Raw genomic sequence first — 20,997 nt, 5'->3', positions numbered from 1 at the left:
TTTGTAGCATTCTTTACCGACTTATACAACATGATAATTGCTTTGCAGTTTTGTGAGATTAAAGATGACTTTGCATTTGGTTTCTTTGTTAGCTACACAGTTATATCACGACTCTACTATTGTGTGACACAATTTACATTGTGCTTTTGCGGTGTATCTGTTTTATATCTGCACAGTTTTTCTGCATTATTCTGGAAAGTAAAACATGTTTTACTATTAACTTTTGTGGTATAGCTTCAATGAGATAGCCATTTCCATAGCACAAAAATGCGTTACATCATAGTACTTTCTTGATCACGGCAATAAGCGTAGTAACTACGATATCTATACGCAAAGCATTTCACTTTTGTTTATCATGAGGTAAGTACATTCACTTCTGTAGAACTTAGCTTTCGGAGGACGATAACTGCCACACTTCCACAGAGATTATCTTACAACATGACACACAGTTTAGCGCTACAGTACGCGTATTTGAGTGACTAATATTGGACTTAAAACATTTATTTTTAAAGATATTTGAAGTACAATGATACAAAGGTTTCCCGTGATACATTTCATTCCATTGCTGTAATCTGCAACACCTTTGATATAATTACACTGTCCGCAGGGGGGTAGACGCTTACATTGTGTACCATGTGTTTGTCAAGCACAAGGAGCCCTAGCTAATATGGTATTTGCTTATACAACTCTACACATCGGTACCATATTTATCTAACACACAAATTACACAGCTATCTGATCATTTAACTGAGAGAGACAAACATTTATTATATTACATCAGTGAAAGATGTTTACGTAATTACACCGTTGGATAACTTCAAACTAATGAAATTGTATTTTGTCTGTACTTTGTAAAATGTTCATATTTTTTCAGAACTATTGTGATACTATGAGAGCTTTGAATGATGTGTTTGGTATGGGATCATGGTTGTTAAAGTACGTTTGAGGCAGATGAAACTTTTGACATGAGCAGAGAATTTTTTTTAGGTTTTGAAAATATTGGAGGAAGTTACGACGTTTTTGAGAGTTGATTGACGTATTATGATGTTATTATTACGATGACTATGTGTATTATGCTGTTGCGGTATGTTTATGATCAATAAGCTGATGCTGTATGAGTTATTTGATTATGCTATGTATCTCTTATGATGAAATATTGAAGAAGTGTCGACGAATAAGGTAAGGAATAATGGGTAGTGGTTAGGAACTCTGGTTTGTGGAAAAGGATGTTGGAAACGGAGAATCGTACTTTAAGAGTTATGAAATGAGTGTATATGCGTGAATGTATCACTATGCTGGCGAAAATTTTTTGGACACTATTATATGTAAATGATTTTATGTCTACAGATTTGTAACGCAAATTGTTGACCTATGAATTTTTTTTATATGAGACTGCCTCTGTAGCGGAAACTGGTGTCGTAAATATTTCGATAAGACAGTTAAGTGACCACCTGCACGTAATGCGTCGTGGGCACCCAGCTGCGCGACAACCACCTGACAAAAGAGACCCATTAGTGTGTGCCTTTCAGAGGCACAGGTAAAAAAAAAAGAGTGCCATTTTCCTCGCTATTGACATTTCTTTGTAGAAAGCGTCGCAAATACGACTCACTCAAACTTGAAAACATATGATTACACTTTGGAGTTCTTAATTTATGATATTTACTGAAATGAAATGATGAGAAACATTTCATGTCTATTGTCTTGCTAGTTGGAAGATTGTTTACTGCATTATGAAATGACTTACGGCTAGCAAATGATGTTTCACGCCTTGCTTTGCCTATTTTGTTTAATATCTAGTTTCTAGCTGCACTGCACATTGGTTACAATAAAATTTAATGGATGTACTAATATAGATATTTTATGTCTACAGATCCAGTAAATAATTATGATGTACTTAAAAAAACGAAGGAGCACAAGAAGACTTCCTTTCACAGGAACTGCATACATAATTTTCTTTTCAAGTACTTGGTAATTTTTATGGTAGAATAAGTTGTGGTGCACCACTTTAATTATATAGACATTAAGATGTGAATCGACATCTCCCTTTTCTGCATTGTTGTCTTTACTGTAATATTTTTTCTGCTTGAGCTTTGTCATGTTTAGTTATAAGCTGTTGCATTTGCTGCTGCTGTTTACCAGACACAATGTTACTGAATTTGACTTTGTATTACTCTGTTAAGCCAGTTTTACTACGGATTTATTTTATCTTGTTTGCTGCGCATTGCCTTATATTAGTTATAATATTGCTGCCTTTTTTTTGCCAATTTCCGTTTTTTTATCATTGCTCTTTGTGTTAATTGTTTTGTGCTGCTGCATTGCCTCGCCCCTTAGTTTAGCATCTGAGCTCAGTAGGTTTAAATTAGCTTAAGAGGGGGTAGACTATATAAGAAACTAACTATGATGAATTGAAAGAAAAGCATTGAAAAGCTATAAGAAAATGGTTTGGCCAAAAAAAAGTAGTGTACAGTGGATAAAAACTATCTTTGAAATAGGATGTGAACCAAATACAGAAAGCATGCTTGGATGGGATATTTTTGGTGGTAACAAATGTTGAGATACGACGAAAGATCTACAGAATGAAGTTTTGGGTTGGACTGCAGTACCAAATGTTACACTGAAAAAACAACCCTGCCCTTTCCTCTTGTGTTACCCTACTATGTGTTTGTGTACCCTTGGGTATTTGTGTTCTCCCTGTCTTTATGTGTTTATCTGATGAGAGTTATGTAGTAGAATTTTTCTGATAATATGTTATTTACTTTGTAAATATGTTTACACATTATTTATCTATTCTGTTTTAATGTTCATGAGTGAAATTGATGTTATTCTGATCTTTTATGTATGTACTTATGTCGTAATTTTTGTAACACTGATGTATTTGCTATTTCGATTCTTTTGCAAAGCCTGTACTACTGCAAATGTTATCTGTATTGTTATGTTCTTTAAAGATGTATTTTGTACCTTTGTTATTGTATTCATATGTTATAAAACTGTAATTGACACCAGTTCATCAAATTAAATAACTTGTAAATTACATTTCACTGCACACGTTTCTGTTGGTCATAGTATATAGACAATAGGTGAGAAGTAGGGACTGATAGTGTTTGCCAGTGTGTTGATAATTGAGCAAGGGACTGGTTAACAGCATTGCTGGTTCTAAGGACAATTCCAAAACTTTGTGAGTGGACAAGTGGTGGGTTATGGACTTGCTATATTATCCGCAAGACTCTTCAATGGTGATTGTGCGCCTGCACAGTCAAACAGATGGCTGATGGCCATCTTGACAAGGACTAGAGTGGGTCTTCACCTTTGATGACTCACCAATACCATTATTTCTACAACGACTGCTGTGGGTGTGCACCTCTGGTGGCCCACCAATACCGTAATCTCTACCAGGACTACAATGGGTCTACTCTGTGATGACCAACCTACCAATATTTTTTAAAAACTTCGACTGACTCTGCTGTGGGTTTGCTCTGTTGTGGCCTATTACCTGTCTGCATGCCAAGAGTTAGCTCTGTCTTTCGTTGGAAGGACAACACTACTTCTTCAAGACTGCTTAGAAATCCACTACTTCCAAGTGCAATTTCTTTTATTGCTCAGACTTTGAAAAAAACACTGCAATTTTACTATGGTGAACGATCTGGACTGTCTTTATGGACTGTGAGAGAATTTTAGCTTTTGACCAACATTGTATCGATAAGTGTGTGCATTTCATTTCTTTGTTATTGTAATTATGAAAAAATTTTTCAAATCTGTATTGGCCACGGCCCAAAACAATTTGTAGATTTTTTTGTGGGGAGCATGGGGGCTATGTAAGTAGGCTGTTTACATTTTCTTATTGGTAACGCCACTTAGCGCTCTGTATGAAAAATCACTGGCTGTGCTGTGCGCAGTCTGTGGCTAGTTTGCATTGTTGTAATACTCGCCATTGTAGTGTTGGGCAGCGGCAGCTGGATGCTAACAGCGCGTAGCGTTGCGCAGTAGGAGGCGAGCCGCCAGTAGTGGTGGACGTGGGGAGAGAGATGGCGGAGTTTTGAAATTTGTAAGAATTGGTGTCACGAACTGATTTATATATTATGACTATTAAGGTAAATACGTTGTCTGTTCTGTATTAAAATCTTTCATTTGCTAACTATGACTGTCAGTAGTTAGTGCCTTCAGTAGTTTCAATATTTTATTTAGCTGGCAGTAGTGGTGCTCGCTGTATTGCAGTAGCTTGAGTAACGAAGATTTTTGTGAGGTAAGTGATTTGTGAAACGTATAGGTTAATGTTAGTCAGGGCCATTCTTTCGTAGGGATTTTTGAAAGTCAGATTGCGTTGCGCTAAAAACTATTGTGTGTCAGTTTAAGCACAGGCTTGTATAATTTTTCTAAGGGGACGTTTCACCTGAATGGCCCCTCGCAAACTTACACCTGCAGCTGCAATCTCCCAAAGGTAAACATATTTTATTTTCATCACCACGTGTTTTCAGCTACATGTTGGCGCTAATGAGGGGAGCAATATTTGCAAGTTATTGTAGTCAATTTTCACTAAATATGGAATAAGTAGTACACACGACTGACGTACTGGTAAAGTGGGACACGAAGCTCCTAGGCAATCATGTATTCACTTTCCACCTTATATTATGGTGCAATTGGCTCTACGCACTATGGGACTTAACATGTGAGCTCATCAGTCCCCCAGACTTAGAACTACTTAAACCTAACTAACTAAGGACACACAAATCCATGTCGGAGGCATGAATCAAACCTGCAAACGTGTCAGCTTCACTGTTCCAGACTGAAGCGCCAAGAACCTCTCGTTCACATCGGCCGGCCTAAAATTATGATTTCTATATGTACAGTGACGGATTCGACTATTTGTCGCGGTTTTTGTATGCTGCTTCCCAACACATAAAGTAGCTTACTTTCAGGTCCAACTTTACCAGTGCAAATAAATTTCAGGATACACTCTATTGTCTGATGTATGTAACAGTGTATTCCCGCGCTGTATTCTTTCTGTGCTGTGTTGTCTGATAATAGCTCACTTGAACAAGGAACTGTTCATGAATTTTCAGTGCATCAGCGAAAATGGTTTACGTTTATCATTGTATAACACACTACATGTTGTCACCATGAGGATATGTGGATTCCTCTTATGATTTTGAAAGGTACTTGTTTTAACTTTTTTTACTGTTTTCAAAACAAAACAAAAAAAAACTTGGCAGTAGCCGTCAGAGGAAAGGCATTTGTGTGGTCGGGATAGCTGTCTCGTTCTCTTCACACCACTTTCAATTAACTATCGTGCTTGCCTTCCTTCGGGATAGTTAACTAGTATCAGATTCAATTATATATATATATATATATATATATATATATATATATATATATATATATATATATATATATAGGGCCTGTTTATTTGTACTGTGTGGCTCATAACACAAAGTTGAAAGGGTGAAATTACATTTTGATTCTTCAAGTGTTAGCAATCACAACCAAGCTCTCCACAAGTACTAAAGACGATAGGACATAAACTCTTTGTAATGAGACAGAATCTGTCGTGGCATTGCAGTTCGAAAGGGTGTTTGTTAACATTTTGACTGTGGCTTTATTAGAATGATTTTGCAAGTGATGTTGTTGTTGTCTTCAGTCCTGAGACTGGTTTGATGCAGCTCTCCATGCTACTCTGTCCTGTGCAAGCTGCTTCATCTCCCAGTACCCAGCTCTCCATGCTACTCTGTCCTGTGCAAGCTGCTTCATCTCCCAGTACCTACTGCAACCTACATCCTTCTGAATCTGTTTAGTGTACTTATCTCTCGGTCTCCCTCTACGATTTTTACCCTCCACGATGCCCTCCAACGCTAAATTTGTGAACCCTTGATGCCTCAAAACATGTCCTACCAACCGATCCCTTCTTCTAGTCAAGTTGTGCCACAAACTTCTCTTCTCCCCAATCCTATTCAATACCTCCTCATTAGTTACGTGATCTATCCACCTTATCTTCAGTATTCTTCTGTAGCACCACATTTCGAAAGCTTCTATTCTCTTCTTGTCCAAACTAGTTATTGTCCATGTTTCACTTCGATACATGGCTACACTCCCAACAAATACTTTCAGAAACGACTTCCTGATACATAAATCTATATTCGATGTTAACAAATTTCTCTTCTTTAGAAACGCTTTCCTTGCCATTGGTAGTCTACATTTTATATCCTCTCTACTTCGACCATCATCAGTTATTTTACTTCCTAAATAGCAAAACTCCTTTACTACTTGAAGTGTCTCATTTCCTAATCTAATTCCCTCAGCATCACCCGATTTAATTTGACTACATTCCTTTATCCTCGTTTTGCTTTTGTTGATGTTCATCTTATATCCTCTGTCCATTCCGTTCAACTGCTCTTCCAAGTCCTTTGCCGTCTCTGACAGAATTACAATGTCATCGGCGAACCTCAAAGTTTTTACTTCGTCTCCATGAATTTTAATACCTACTCCAAATTTTTTCTTTTGTTTCCTTTACTGCTTGCTCAATATACAGATTGAATAACATCGGGGAGAGGCTACAACCCTGTCTCACTCCTTTCCCAACCACTGCTTCCCTTTCATGCCCCTCGACTTTTATGACTGCCATCTGGTTTCTGTACAAATTGTAAATAGCCTTTCGCTCCCTGTATTTTACCCCTGCCACCTTTATGCTACCGGAAACAGACAGGTAGCACAGACTACGGATCTTACAGTCTGACCGTCGACTTAGCCCCCACACTTGGGACAAATAGTTATCCACATGATTCACTAATAAAAAGGAATTATAACATAGTAATTTGTACAGGTGCTTATCACTGAGATCAGCTTTTTTCTTAAGGATGAACTTTGTTTGTAGGGTTCGAAGGTAAATGAAGCAGTGAAGGGATAGATACTTCCTCACCCATTTGTTCAACTACATAATAACACATAAGAGACCTTCTTGACCACAACTGGCAAATACATGCCTGTAATCAAACAAGCAGCGAAAGTGTGACTCCATTTCATTGAGAGGCACGAAATCACAAAAACAGGTTAATTAGAATAATCAAATGGGAGGAAATTACCTAGGCATGCAGGTATTCACCCTTCTTGGAAAGCGGCTTATTGTTCACTGAACAAACTGTTTCTGGCACTCACTAGAAACGTAGAAACATGTGAATGCTCTCTATGTTAAACAAAAGGGATGCAAAAGTGGCATCAGAATTTACGGAAAATATTCGTTAACTTTATTCAGAAGTCGCAAGCAACCGATATTTACTGGAAGAGCAGAAGAATATAGTAGCGTCCGACACCACGTGAGAATTAAGGGAACAAAGGCACTAGTCTCTAACATATCTCAAATGGGTTCACACTATATGGAGGCTAAAATGATGTTGTGTTGCACATGAGCAGCAGTCAGTAAATGTATTGTACAATGCTCCAAAGTTTTGTGTGTTGATACATATAGAAATTTCCGTTCAGTAAAGACTTTAAGAGGGAGGATGAAGCAGAGGTTGATTAGAACAGGAGAAAGGAATACGTTAGAGGACAAATAGGTAGCTTTCAGAGATGAAATAGTGAAGGCAGCAGAGGACGATATAGATAGAAAGACAAGACCTAGTAGAAATCCTTGGCTAACACTAGAGATCTTGAATTAAATAGATGAAAGGAGAAAATATGTAAATGCAGTGAACAGAGCGAGAGAAAGGGAATACAAACCGACAAAGTGCAAAATGGCAAAGCATGGCTAGAGGACAAATGTAAGGATTTAGAAGCATATTTCATTAGGGAAAAGATAGACACCGTCTACAAGACAATTAAAGAGGCCTTTGGTGACAAGAGAAACAGATGTATGAATATCGAGAGATCAGATGGGAAACCAGGCCAGAGCAAAGGATTATATAAAGGGAAGTGGACGTAGATGAAGATAAGATGGGAGACAAGGTACTTCGATAAGAATTTGACAGAGCTATGAAAGGTTTAAGTCGATACAAGGACCCGGGGGAAGAATATATTCCTTCAGAACTACTGATAGCGTTGGGAGAGGGAGCCCTGACAAAAATCTGGTGAGCATGATGTATGAGACTGCCGTAATACTCTAAGGCTTCAAGAATAATATAACTGTCCCAATTTCAAAGAAATCAGGTGCTGACAGTTGTGAATATTTCCTAACTATACATTTAATAAGTCAAAGTTGCAACTAACATAAACTATTCAAAGAATAATGAAAAAAACTGGTAGAAGCCGACATCAGTTTAGATTCCGGATAAATGTACGAAGACGCACGGCTATACCGACCCTACGACTTACCTTCGAAGTAAGATAAGGAAAGATAAAGATACATTGGTGGCATGTGTAGTCTTTGAGTAAGATTTTGACAGTGGTGACTGGAATACTCTCTCTCAAATTTTGAAAGCAAAAGGCTATTCACAACTTGTACAGAAATCAGTCGGCTGTAATAAGAATCGAGGGGCATGAAAGAGAGGCCGCGGTTACGAAAGGAGTGAGATACCGCTGAAGCCTGTCCCCGATGTTATTCAATTTGTACAGTGAACGAGCAGCAGAGGAAACCGAAGAAAAATTTGGAGTAGGAATTAAAGCTCAGGGAGAAGAAATGAACCGCTTTAAGGTTTTCCGATGACATTGCAGTTCTATGAGAGACAGCAAACAACTTGGAAGAGGAGGTGAACGGAATGGATAGTGTCTTGAAAAATAGAGATATCATGAACATCAAAAGAGACAAAACAAGGATGATGGCATGTAATCGAATTAAATGAAGTGATGCTGCGGGAATCAGATTAGGAAACGAGACACATAAGGCAGTGGATGAGTTCTGGTATTTTGGCAGCAAAATAACTATGATGATTGAAGCAGAGAGGATGTAAAATATAGAGTGGTAATGGCAAGAAAGGCATTTCCGATGAAGAGAAATTTGTTAACATCGAATATAGATTTAAGTGTTCGGAAGTCTTTTCTGAAACTACTTGTCTGTAATATTGCCCCCTATGGACATGAAATATGAGCGATAAACCGTTTAGAGTAAAAGAAACCCGAAGATTTCGAAACGTGGTGCTACAGAAGAATGTTTAAGATTAGCCGCATAGATCACGTAGCTAGTGAGGAGACACTAAACAGAACGGGCGAGGAAAGAAACATGTGGCACAACCTGATTAGAAGAAGAGATCAGTTGATAGGACACATTATGAGATATCAAGAGATCACCAACTTAGTATTGGAGGCAAGTGTAGGAGAAAAAATTGTAGAGGGAGATCAAGAGATGAATACAGTAAGCAGATTCAGAAGGAAGTAGGGTACAACAGTTCCGTTGAGATGAAGAATCCAACACTGGATGCAAAAGCATGGAGAGCTGCCGCAAATCAGTCTTCGGACTCAAGACCCAGCAACTACAACAACAAAGACTTATTGATAATTTCCTTAGGTAACTCATCACTGAGGAATTATTGACTGCACAAATGCGAGCAGTAAGAGTTATTTGTGGCGTTCATCCACAGACGTCATGTAGATACCTCTTCAAGGAGCTAGGTAGTTCTTGATTAAGCTGTCACATTACATTTATTCATTAACAAAATTTATCATAAATACTTCGTCACAATTTGGGAAGATCAGTGAGGTCAGTACCTACAACATCCGAGGAAAAACTACCATTATTACCCATTATTAGTGGCCCTGAAGGGAGTTAAATATTCAGAAGCTGAAACCTTGGATCTTTTGCCCAATAACATAACATGTCTCACAGTTAGCAAAGCATATTTTAAATCTAACGTACAATCATTTCTCCTGGCCAGCTCCTTCTATTCTGTGGATGAATTTCTGAATCGATTGCCTGTAAAAAAATTAAAGAAATTGCTTTTAAATGTAGTTGCATGGTTAGGACCAAATGTGTTGTGTTCATTAGTGTTACCACTAATAAAGTGTAGATACCCTGTAAGCTAACTCATTCCACATCATTCCAATAAACGAATCGTTGTATATGAATAATTACTATAGAACTTGAGAGGATGTTCACGGACAGTTTGTAAATTACTACAAGAAGACTTGCTGGCTATGCCGGCTTGTTACAGGTTAATTCCGATGTCTTCCATATTTTTTTTTTACCTCCGGTTGCCTTTCAGCATGAAAAACATCGTAGCAAATATCTGCCGTATGCACTGTGTACCTTGTTTGGAAACAAACCTGCGCTATACAGTCACAGTGTACTTGTTTTCTACTAAAGTAATGCCCACTTTACTCTTCGTGAACACAAAGAGCAATACGCTGTATATAATTCCAGTGAACGCACTGGGACAACTACAAAACGACGCCATGCTATGTTGTTTCCATAGCCACGGAAGGTACAACACCGCGGTTTAGCAACTGATGGTTGATTTTCACTGTCGCGAAGATATTTCACAGAAAAGGAAGGGTATTTCGAAAAAAAAACGAATAAAAAATTAATAAAATATTCTCGGGTTTCAAGCCGAATCAAGTGCTTGACTACCCAGGAGCTTTTGGCTGAGATCTCCCATGGTGGAAAGTGGCGGAGAATATTTCGATCACACGAACGGCAACGCGATGGAGAGCCCATTAGCTCCAGTTGTAGCAATCCTGTTTATGGAGCATTTTGAGGACATCGCCTCGGTTAATTCTCTTGCAAAGCCTGGTTGTTTTTATCACTACGTCCTATGTCTTCATGGACACGAAAAGCTCAGAGATCCTGGAATAACTCAGCAGCCTCCACGACCACATAAAGTTCCATATGCAACTTGGTGTTCCTCGACGTATTGCCGCCGGAAACCGACGAGTGTCTCGGTGACAGCGTTGCCCGCAAGCAAACCCACACTGATTGGTCTCTGCAGACCTCCAGCTACCCCCCTCCCCCAGCTCAGAAAGCGTCCGTTCTGAGGACCTTGGTGCATCGAGCTAAAACAGTGTCGGACGCCGAAGACCCGACGAGGGAAATGAGCCACCTCGGTAGAGTTTTCAGGGAAACGGCTACACCAACAGACTAGATAGTGAAGTGGATTGCCGATATTGGTAATCAAAATAAAATAACATCCCAATCACACGGCTGCTGGTGAAGTTCATTGATAATTAGTTGGCATATATGGCGCAGGATTAGGCACCAGTGACGTCACTGGCAGGGGTGCGGCGGAATAGATACGGCAGTGGCTTTCAGACGACAATCAAACACTTGACAATGGCAGAGGAGATATGTGTCGAAAGCTCGTGGTTAGATAACCACTTGACACGGCTTGAACGGCTTAACGCCCGAGAATATTTTATTAGTGGATATCACTGCGAAAGCATGCATTCGTACGAATAAGTCATAGTTACCTTATCAGCTAGTAAAGTGCCGCTGGAGACCGTCTGTTATACAAAAATAGAGAAGTCCCCTGAATAACTCCCAATATTTTTGGGAGTTTCATCTTCAACACACATCTAAAAATGTTTTACATCAACTCGGTTCCGTGAGTTCTGGAACCTGTACAGAAAATTGGAATACAGACAACATAAACATCATTTTCTCCTTTTTTATTGCTCATGAAAACCACTCATTGCATATTGTACCACCATAGAGCGAGATCGTCAGAGATGGTGTTGCAGATTGCTGAACACACCGGTATCCAGTAGCACGTTCTCTTTCATTGATGCATGCCTTTATTTGTCGTGGCATAGTAGCCACAAGTTCATCAAACCACTGTAGGTGCAGATTGTCTACGGCGATTCGGTGTAGGTCCCTCAGAGTGGTTAGTGGGTCACGCCGTCCATAAACAATCCTTATCAATCCATCCCTGGCATGTTCGATGGGTTCATGGCTGGAGAACATGCTGGCCACTCTAGTCGACTAGTCGAGCGATGTCGTTATCCTGAAGGAAGTCATTCCCAAGGTGTGCACGATGGAGGCGCAAATCGTCGTCCATGAAGACGAATGCCTTGCCAATATGCTGCCGATATGGTTGCACTATCGGTCGGACGATGGCATTATTCTATCGTACGGCCCTTACTGAGCCTTCCATGGCAACCAGCGGCATTTGTCGGCCCCACATAATGCCACCCTAAAACAGCAGGGAACGTACATCTTGCTGCGCTCGCTGGACAGTGTGTCTAAGGCGTTCAGCCTGACCGGGTTGCCTCCAAACACGTCTCCGGCGGTTCTGTGGTACGAGGCATATGCATTGCTCATCAGTGAAGAAAAGGTGATGCCAATTGTGAACAGCCCATCCGGAATGTTATTGGGCCCGTCTCTACTGCGCTGCATCGTGTCGTGGTTGCTAAGATGGACCTCGCCATGTACATCTGAAGTTGCGCGTCGCTCAGCCTATTGCGCACAGTTTCAGTCATAACACCAGTTCTTGTGGCTGCACGAAAAGCATCATTCAACATGGTGTCGTTGCTGTCAGGGTTTCTCGGAGCCATCATCCGTAGGTAGCGGTCATCCACTGCAGTAGCAGCCCTCGGGCGGCCTGAGCGAGGCTTGTCATCGACAGTTCCTGTCTCACTGTATCTCCTTCATGTCCGAACAACATGGCTTTGTTTCATTCCAACCCCCGGTAACTTCCCTTGTTGAGAGTACTTCCTGGCTTCGAACTAACAATGCGGACGCGATCGAACCACGGTATTGGCCGTCTAGGCATGGTTGAACTACATACAACACGAGGCGTGTACCTCCTGCCTGGTGGAATGACTGGAACTGATAACTGATCGGTAGTCGGATCCCCTCCCCGTCTAATAGGAGCTGTTCATGGATGGTTGTTTACATCATTGCGCGGGTTTAGTGACATCTCTCAACAATCAAAGGGACTGTGTCTGTAACACAGATCCACAGTCAACGTCTATCTTCGAGAGTTCTGGGAACCGGGGCGACGCAAATGTTTTTGTATGTGCGTGTTTTACCGTCATGGCTATCGTAAGAGTTACAGTTTTCACCAAAGAAGTAATATTTTTAATAGGAACTTATGTTGTGTCAGTGTCTCTTGACGAGACTCCAGAGCATAACAGTGTACAGGCGGAAGTGATTTACACAACGGAACGACATATGTTTCGAAAGAGTCCCTCATTATTTACATCAGAGAAGAAACTATCGCCTCAGCGCACATCTGGCTACGTGCGGAATCTTGTGGAAACGGAAGCGAGGCCAGTCTACCTGCTGGGAGTAAGACAGAAAGCGTCGTGTTTCGTTCCGAGATATATTTCATTTCGCAAAGCAATATCTGCAGCAGCAGCGAGTGGGACACGCCCCCACCACCCACTCCTCCTTCACTCCCAACGTCGTTTGTGGAGGAGAGGGAGAGAGAGCTGTGCCAAACACCTGTTTCACCTGTTTGTTACCAGAATCAAGTCCTGCCGCCCGGTCAAGGACTGTTCATTTTGCCAGATAGAAAACATCTATCCCTGTAGGCACTGTAGAGGTCGGTCGCTTGTGGTTTCCGCTTGCAAGGACTATTTCCCAAATCTAATTCCGGCGATTGTGACATAGAGAACGGCTGACACTAGGGAGTCCTACAATCCAGGAATATTGTACACCTCTTCCGTGAAAGAGTTCAAAACCCTGTTCTAGAAATCAATGACAAATATTTCAAACATCGCAGTTTTGATCAATGTTCTTGGGAGGTTTCCCTTGGTAATAAGGCAGATGGCAGAACTGTTACTCCTCCTCAACCAATTTACGCCTGACGGCAAATCCTTTTGCACCACTAAGTGCTCACCTAGTAATTGAAAGGAAATAAACGTTACTATTTTATTGGACAGATCTCAAGAAAACCTCTCTACTGATTTGTCGATCACTGGTTGATTTATTGAGAACTTCCCTTTATTCCGGATAGAATGATATTTCATAGAATAATCATAAATGGTTCGGCCTGCTGCAGCGATCTTCATATTCTATTGATCTTACAGTAATTTAGGTGAAATTGTTTTCTTATGATAAATTGTTAAACTACTTGCTGACGGGAGATGTTACAGGACCTGACACTGGGGTGAAAATGTCTCACTTTTTTTTTTAAATGGGATAGGCTTTAACGAAGACTCCATCCATAGCTGATTCTGCTCTCATTATTGTCATATTTTGTGTCCGAAGAATTACATGCAGGCGAAGAGCCCGATGTTCGATAGTTATAAGTCGGGTGATGTATGGCACGGTGTGGAATTGCCGTAATATGCGACGAAATACATAACAGTGGACAGAAAGAAGAATCGGACTTTGGTTTACAACAAATCAGACTGTAGGTTCTAAAATGAGCACCTACTGATTCACGTAATAGTACGCGGATGGCACGTACTAATACCATCACGGAAGTTATGCTTAACAGCAGTTACGGGTAGCTAAAATGTAAAATCCATGCATATACACCGATGAGCCAAAGCTTTATAACCACCTTCTTAACAGCTTGTTTGTCAATCTTTGAAACGAAATACATCACTGATTCTGCGTATCAGGAATCCAACTGTTTCTTGGTAGGTTTGTGGAGGTATATGACATTAGCCGTCTACTTACAGGTCATGTAGTTCGCGTCGGCCGCGGTGGCCGAGCGGTTCTAGGCGCTTTAGTTCGGAACCGCGCGACTGCTACTGTCGCAGGTTCGAATCCAGCCTCGGGCATGGCTGTGTGTGATGTCCTTTTGGTTAGTTAGGTTTAAGTAATTCTACGTTCTAGGGGACTGATGACCTCAGATGTTAAGTTCCACAGTGCTCAGAGCCATTTGAACCATTTTTGTAGTTATCGTAAGTAAAGGGCTGCTGATTTGGGTACGCTGTGATAGCATCCGATAGCAGTCCAAAATGGTTCCATAGGATTTACATCAGGCGAGGCTGGTCAGTGAGACATCAACGAGAGTTCACTATTATGCTCCTCAAAACCACTGTAGCTCGGTTCTGGATCCGAGAAACGGACAACTGTGCTGCTGAAAGAAGACATCGTCTTTGAGGATGACATCAAGCATGGAAGGATGTAGACGATTCATTTACTACATTTTGCATTCTAGTATTCTCAGCTTACATCCTTTTTCTTCAGCCGATTTCTACCACAGGTACGATGCAAGAGCAGCATAATCTCTCCCACAGCATAATACTTCTCCCACCATCCTGCGTCCGAGGGGCGCTGCACTTTTCTAGCCACTATTCTGCACGGTGTCGTCCTCATCGTGCAGAATGTATGGTGAACGGTGTGCTCCAAAACACTAGTGCGTGCACCAGCATTGTGTTCTGAGGCACAGAAGCGGTAGATGAGCATCTGTCCTACTTTACAGACCATGTAAGCCTTCTAACCCCAGGTTTTATGAATAGTCGTGGACGTCCAACCATTTAGCACATAGTGGTAGTTTCACTGTCCTGCTTATATCTGTAGATAATCGCGAGAGAAGCGCGTGAGCGTTCGACCAGTTTTTCGAGATACTCATTCACAGGCTCTGTATAATAATACTCTGCCCTTGGTCAGTGTCGCCATCCGTGTCTGCTCCGGTTACACACTTCTGTTACCATATCACGTGCCTGCAACGCCACCAGGTGTCTCCAGCGTCGTGGTGGACGGTGGTCGTAATGTTCCATCATCTTTCGGGCGTGCACGGGACAATAGGGACACGAGTGCACGCCCGAAAGGTGATGGAATATGATGTCCGCCGGGAAAACTTCAAGAAATCACATGGTGGTCGTGATGTTTTCACTTATCAGTGTAAGTACTTAGGGATACACGACAGCTATTTCCACATACATTAACTCATACTAGGTGGAAATTACAGCTCTTCCATTCAATTTAACATTGCTACAACAGGCGTCTTGTATGTTAAACAGCAGAAGAGAGAAACACAAGTCTGCAGGACTCGAATGTATGTTCATTTGCCTTACAAGCAAAAGTCGACTGGAAATATATGAAAGATTCCCCCCCCCCCCCCGGGAACCTACACCCCATCCTGGACTCTTTCCCTCCCACGTCCCTCCCTACCTGGCCCTCTTCGGAGCGCCTCCCCGCCCATCTCCCATCTCCTTGATTATCGTCAGTGTGCCACGTTAGTGTTATGCTTAGTGCTGTTTCTCCTGGGTGTTGAGAGGTGTGATATTTATTGTGTGCTGGTCTTCTACTTAGTGTTACTGTTAATGTTTGTTACGTGCTACGCCATCCGTCGATACTTTTGTGCTCCGGTCAAACTATGCCTTGTGTTCTTTTAATTGTCCTAGTGTGTGGTTTTTTTGTGTGTGCTACTTTTTTATAGTTTTAATCTCCATTTTACAGTCGCCCCTTTTTTGTCTATTGTCTTCCATGACGTTCCCCCTTTTAGATACCTATGTTCATCACGTTTTCTCCTTTGATATGTTTAAGTGTTTTCTATTGTTTGTTCTATGTGTTTCGGCTGAAGAGCAGCGCATATGCTGCTGCCAGCCTGCCCCAATGGGGAATGGAAATACAATAAAGGTTGAAATGGTTCAAATGGCTCTGAGCACTATGGGACTTAACTTCTGAGGTCATCAGTCCCTTAGAACTACTTAAACCTAACTAAGCTATTGACATCACACACATCCGTTCCCGAGGGAGGATCCGAACCTGCGACTGTAGTGATCACGTGGTTCCAGACTGTAGCACCTAGAACAGCTTGGCCACTCTGGCCACCTACAATAAAGGGAAAAAAAACAATGAAAGGTACATAAGTGATGCTGTGGCAAGTGAATCGATCCTCCTATCAACTATGATCCTCACCTCCCCTTCATTCCCTCTGTCCTTTTCCCCGGGTTCTCTCTCCCTCCCCTTCCCTCCTGTTTTTTCTCCATCTACCCACTCCTTGACTCCATTCTCTCCCCTGAGTCCGTTTCCTTTCCTCTCCACTGTCTCCCCCACTCCTTTCTCGCGTCCGCCCTGCTCCCCCTTTTTCTGTGCCCTCTCCCACTATCAGCTTCCACATCCCCCCCCCCCCCCCCCACGTACACATATGCCTTCGTACTGTATAGTGCAGTGTTGTCCATGAGTGATCAGTGTTGTGCATCGCATTTTTACACTGCTGCGAACAGAAACCAAACTGTCGCCGTGTTCTATAATTGTGCCTGTCTATTTCCTTAGTGTTTTTAATCAGCATCACTGACCTCTTTGTTTTTATGTTTTCTTCACATCATTTTCGCCATGTACCAGTTTTAAACAGTCAGCGGTTTATCACCTTTTCTTATTGTTATACTCATTATATTTTTTGACTTTATCTGTAGGCTACAGAGCGGCGAATTACGCTGCTACCAACCCGCTCTCCCCCCCCCCCCCCCCTGGGTGAAGGGGGGGGGGGGGGGGAACCGAAATACAATAAAGGAAAAATGTCAATATATAAAATAAATTCATCTTTTACATCTCTCCCTCGAATGGTTATGACAAGGGTTACATCGTCTCAGAGTAACCCCTCAAAGTACTATTACTAGGTTATTTTTTATGACAAGAAAAGATTCAAAGTATGTGTATTACTGAAGATACAATCAATTGTAATAATCATGTTATTCAGAAATCCCTTGAATTAAAAATCGAGTTTTATTTCTTACCGAATGACACAGCAACATCTTCTTCCATTATTCTGCCAGTTAGTCAACTCATGTTGCCACCTTATCAGTTCAACAATGTTTGAAAGAAGTTTTATTTTTTTTAATCATAAGTTACAGAAGGATTACGTCAATCACATTTCATAGTTACTATTTAAAAATAACATGTTGTCATTTATTGCATTTTGCATTGTAGCGTTCTCATTTTATATCGTTTTTCATCATACACACTTTACAATTGGGGTTATCTTCGTTCGTGTCTTGGGTGTGTTAAGGTCATGGGAGGCTTGCGGGAAACTGGTTCCATTTTCTCGTGGTACGATGAGTAATGTTTCCTTTTACGAGGTGAAGGATTTAAGGATCAGACTCATGATGCGCACGAGTTTGGGCACTTGAGCCGGCACCAGAGAAATGGTAAAGGCGACATCAATAGCCTCTGTGAAGGTCCGTCTTGGCGGCCGGCCTGTGGATTAATGGTCATCGGACACAACACTATGCAGGAACGATTAATTTGCTTTGTTGGACACCACAAGGTCACCCCAGTTTGGTCACCAGTTTGGCGTGAATGGAACAGGTGTACTACAGAATTACCAACGTGTACGGTACGACCCGTACATGACACAGTAAGAAAGAGATAACATTTTACATAAATAGGAATGAATACATATTTCAGTATACATATATTATGTGCATTACTAATCCGTATTTACTATAGGAGGTGTTGAAGCTTATTTGGATTACAGCATGACTTCGCTGTTTTGCATTATCACATCTTTTATGACTGAGTTTACTTGTTCTAGTTTGGAATTTTGTTAATAGTTTAGGCTCCGCAAAACAGGCGTACTTGATAAATTGACGTCACAAAATATTATTCGAAATTTAAGCTAAAGAAATGATGGTGGGTCCAGTGAAGCCACCGACAATAAGAGCTGACGTCGAAGTTGGAGTGGTTAGCCCACTCCACCCGCTCCAACATAGTTGCCTGATGCTCCATGGCTTCGCAGGTCTGTATTGAGTGTTCGTGACTTGGCTGAAATGAGCGGAAGCTCACATAAACTCCTGCGCGAATCTGCTCTACACGACACCAGAAGCAAAACATGAGACGCCGAGTGCATCACAAGGCAAGCGCAGTGCAACCACGGTACATGCTCTAACTATTGGTCGTCCGTAATGCCATGTTTCGGTATTGTACAACCGTCGAACTGCACATAATACGCGTCCTCCACAGTTCCATCACCTGTCGTATTCGCTATCACAGTATCTCTTTGAAGTCGCACTTCAATATGACACCGTTTTATCGGTACACGTTACACAGTTTGTGCCCTAGGACATTCTCCCACAGGGATTTCAAACTTTTTCGATTTTAGTATTTCTAGGCAACATATTTACAAACTGATGAAGTACGTAGAACACAGTCTGCCGTAGGTTGTATTTCAATCTGTAAGTAGATTGTCACATTAACATAAAACGAAATACGAGAAAGACAGATTCATAAAACAAACGCTCGAAGTAGAGCAAAATCTATACTAATATCTCGTGAGAAATGAAAGCACAATACTCATTCAAAGCTTGCTTAATCACTTATCGTAATATTTATATAACTGTTACATGGGCAGTAATGATGACATTATGCACGTAAAATAATTACTGGGATACATACACCTCTTTGTTTGTCCTGAGTTTAAGGTAGTGATCTCAGATATGACTAATCTAGTATCTGGTATTTAAATACTTTTACAGAAACCCGTAAATATGTCCTTAGGTTAGTTAGGTTTACGTAGTTCTAAGTTCTAGGGGACTGATGACCTCAGTTGTTGATCCCATAGTGCTCAGAGCCATTTGAACCATTTTCTCAAAGACGTAAATATTATTCTCATCTAAATCTACATCATACTCCGAAAGCCACCTAATTGTGTGTGGCAGTTGATAGGTCTCACAGCACTATCGGATTTCCTTCCTACTATACCTGGTTCTTTCCTAAAGAGATGTACCATGTTCAAAAATAATCTGTGTAATTCATCATCTTGTAAAGAGTTACAGGTGGGAGACTCATTTGCTGTATTCAGCCGGCCGCGGTGGTCTCGCGGTTCTAGGCGCGCAGTCCGGAACCGTGCGACTGCTACGGTCGCAGGTTCAAATCCTGCCTCGGGCATGGATGTGTGTGATGTCCTTAGGTTAGTTAGGTTTAAGTAGTTCTAAGTTCTAGGGGACTGATGACCACAGCAGTTGAGTCCCATAGTGCTCAGAGCCATTTGCTGTATTCAGTATCTGACTTCCTACCTCATCAACTTCGCTATTCTGTGTAGATGTGTCAGCGGTGGGTGAAGTTTTGGGTTTATATTTATCCCTCGGCAGTACCTACCACGATTCACCTTTCTCTTTCCCAGATCAATTGTGCTTCCTTGGCTACCGTCGTTCAAACAGCATTTAGCTGTGGAGAAGTCTATTACAGTGTCATTCTCACATAAAATGCCTACGCTCAAAATGCATGCGACTGTTGGTCCATTTGTGATTAAGAATGGGCATTGTGTTACTCCATGTACTAATCTTTCTTCTAACTGCACCCACATCCTGACGTTTCGCAGTTTAACTCCGATAGCGCCCATGAATAAGAACGTTCCAGACAGGAACCGTTGTAACTGCTCTAATTTTATTATGTAAACTGGTGTACATAGTACCTAACATAGCACCTGTATGAAGCACATCAGTTAGAATTGCTGGTACTAGAGCATGTGTAATTTCTTTGCGTTCGTCGTGACACTTAGCTATATTGGTTCCCTGATACCATTATCATCATTGTAGCGTCTTAACTATACTTCCTACGTTGCAGCCCCCGACCATCTGCGGTTTACTATTTGCTGTTACACTTGATTCATTATTTTAGTTTTGTGTGGTTATGGCTCACTGGTTTTTTCTTTTACATTAACAGTTCAGTTTGGTACAAAATTTAATGTAGGTCTGGTACGTCTTAGTTTTGATTTGTAAGTGCGTCATTATCATGGCAATGGCCTGTCGTGTAAGATGTTAACCAGTCCGGCGTTTTTACCGTCTGTGTCCCACTTACTTATAACTGCCGTATCGAACTCCGCGTGCCGAATATATTGTACAAACAGTGTCATCGACTGCGTTACAGAACAGAATATAATCGCTTTGTAACATGCCAGGACTGTACCATCTTGCGAGTGCCGGAGAGGAATGCATCGCGCCGCTACTGTTGTTCGGAAATTTGTTAATATTTACGTTGTCTGTAAACACCTAAATTGTTTTTCACACAACTATTGATCGTTCAAATGGTACTCACCTCACCTCATACATTAATCAGTTGGGAGGCGGACGAATTTGATACATTTATAGAGTAAGATTCGTGCAGAATAACATTTTTGTTATCTTTCGTAGTAATAGATATAAACACGTCTCGCACTGCATGTCTCATATTCAACTGCCCTTGGTGTACACTGTTGATTGGTACCGTATCATACACATGTAGTTCCGGTAATACCGCGTGTTGCG

The sequence above is a fragment of the Schistocerca gregaria genome, chromosome 6, assembly GCF_023897955.1.
Source record: "Schistocerca gregaria isolate iqSchGreg1 chromosome 6, iqSchGreg1.2, whole genome shotgun sequence".
Classification (NCBI taxonomy): domain Eukaryota; kingdom Metazoa; phylum Arthropoda; class Insecta; order Orthoptera; family Acrididae; genus Schistocerca; species Schistocerca gregaria.
Note: the sequence above shows the minus strand (reverse complement) of the source record.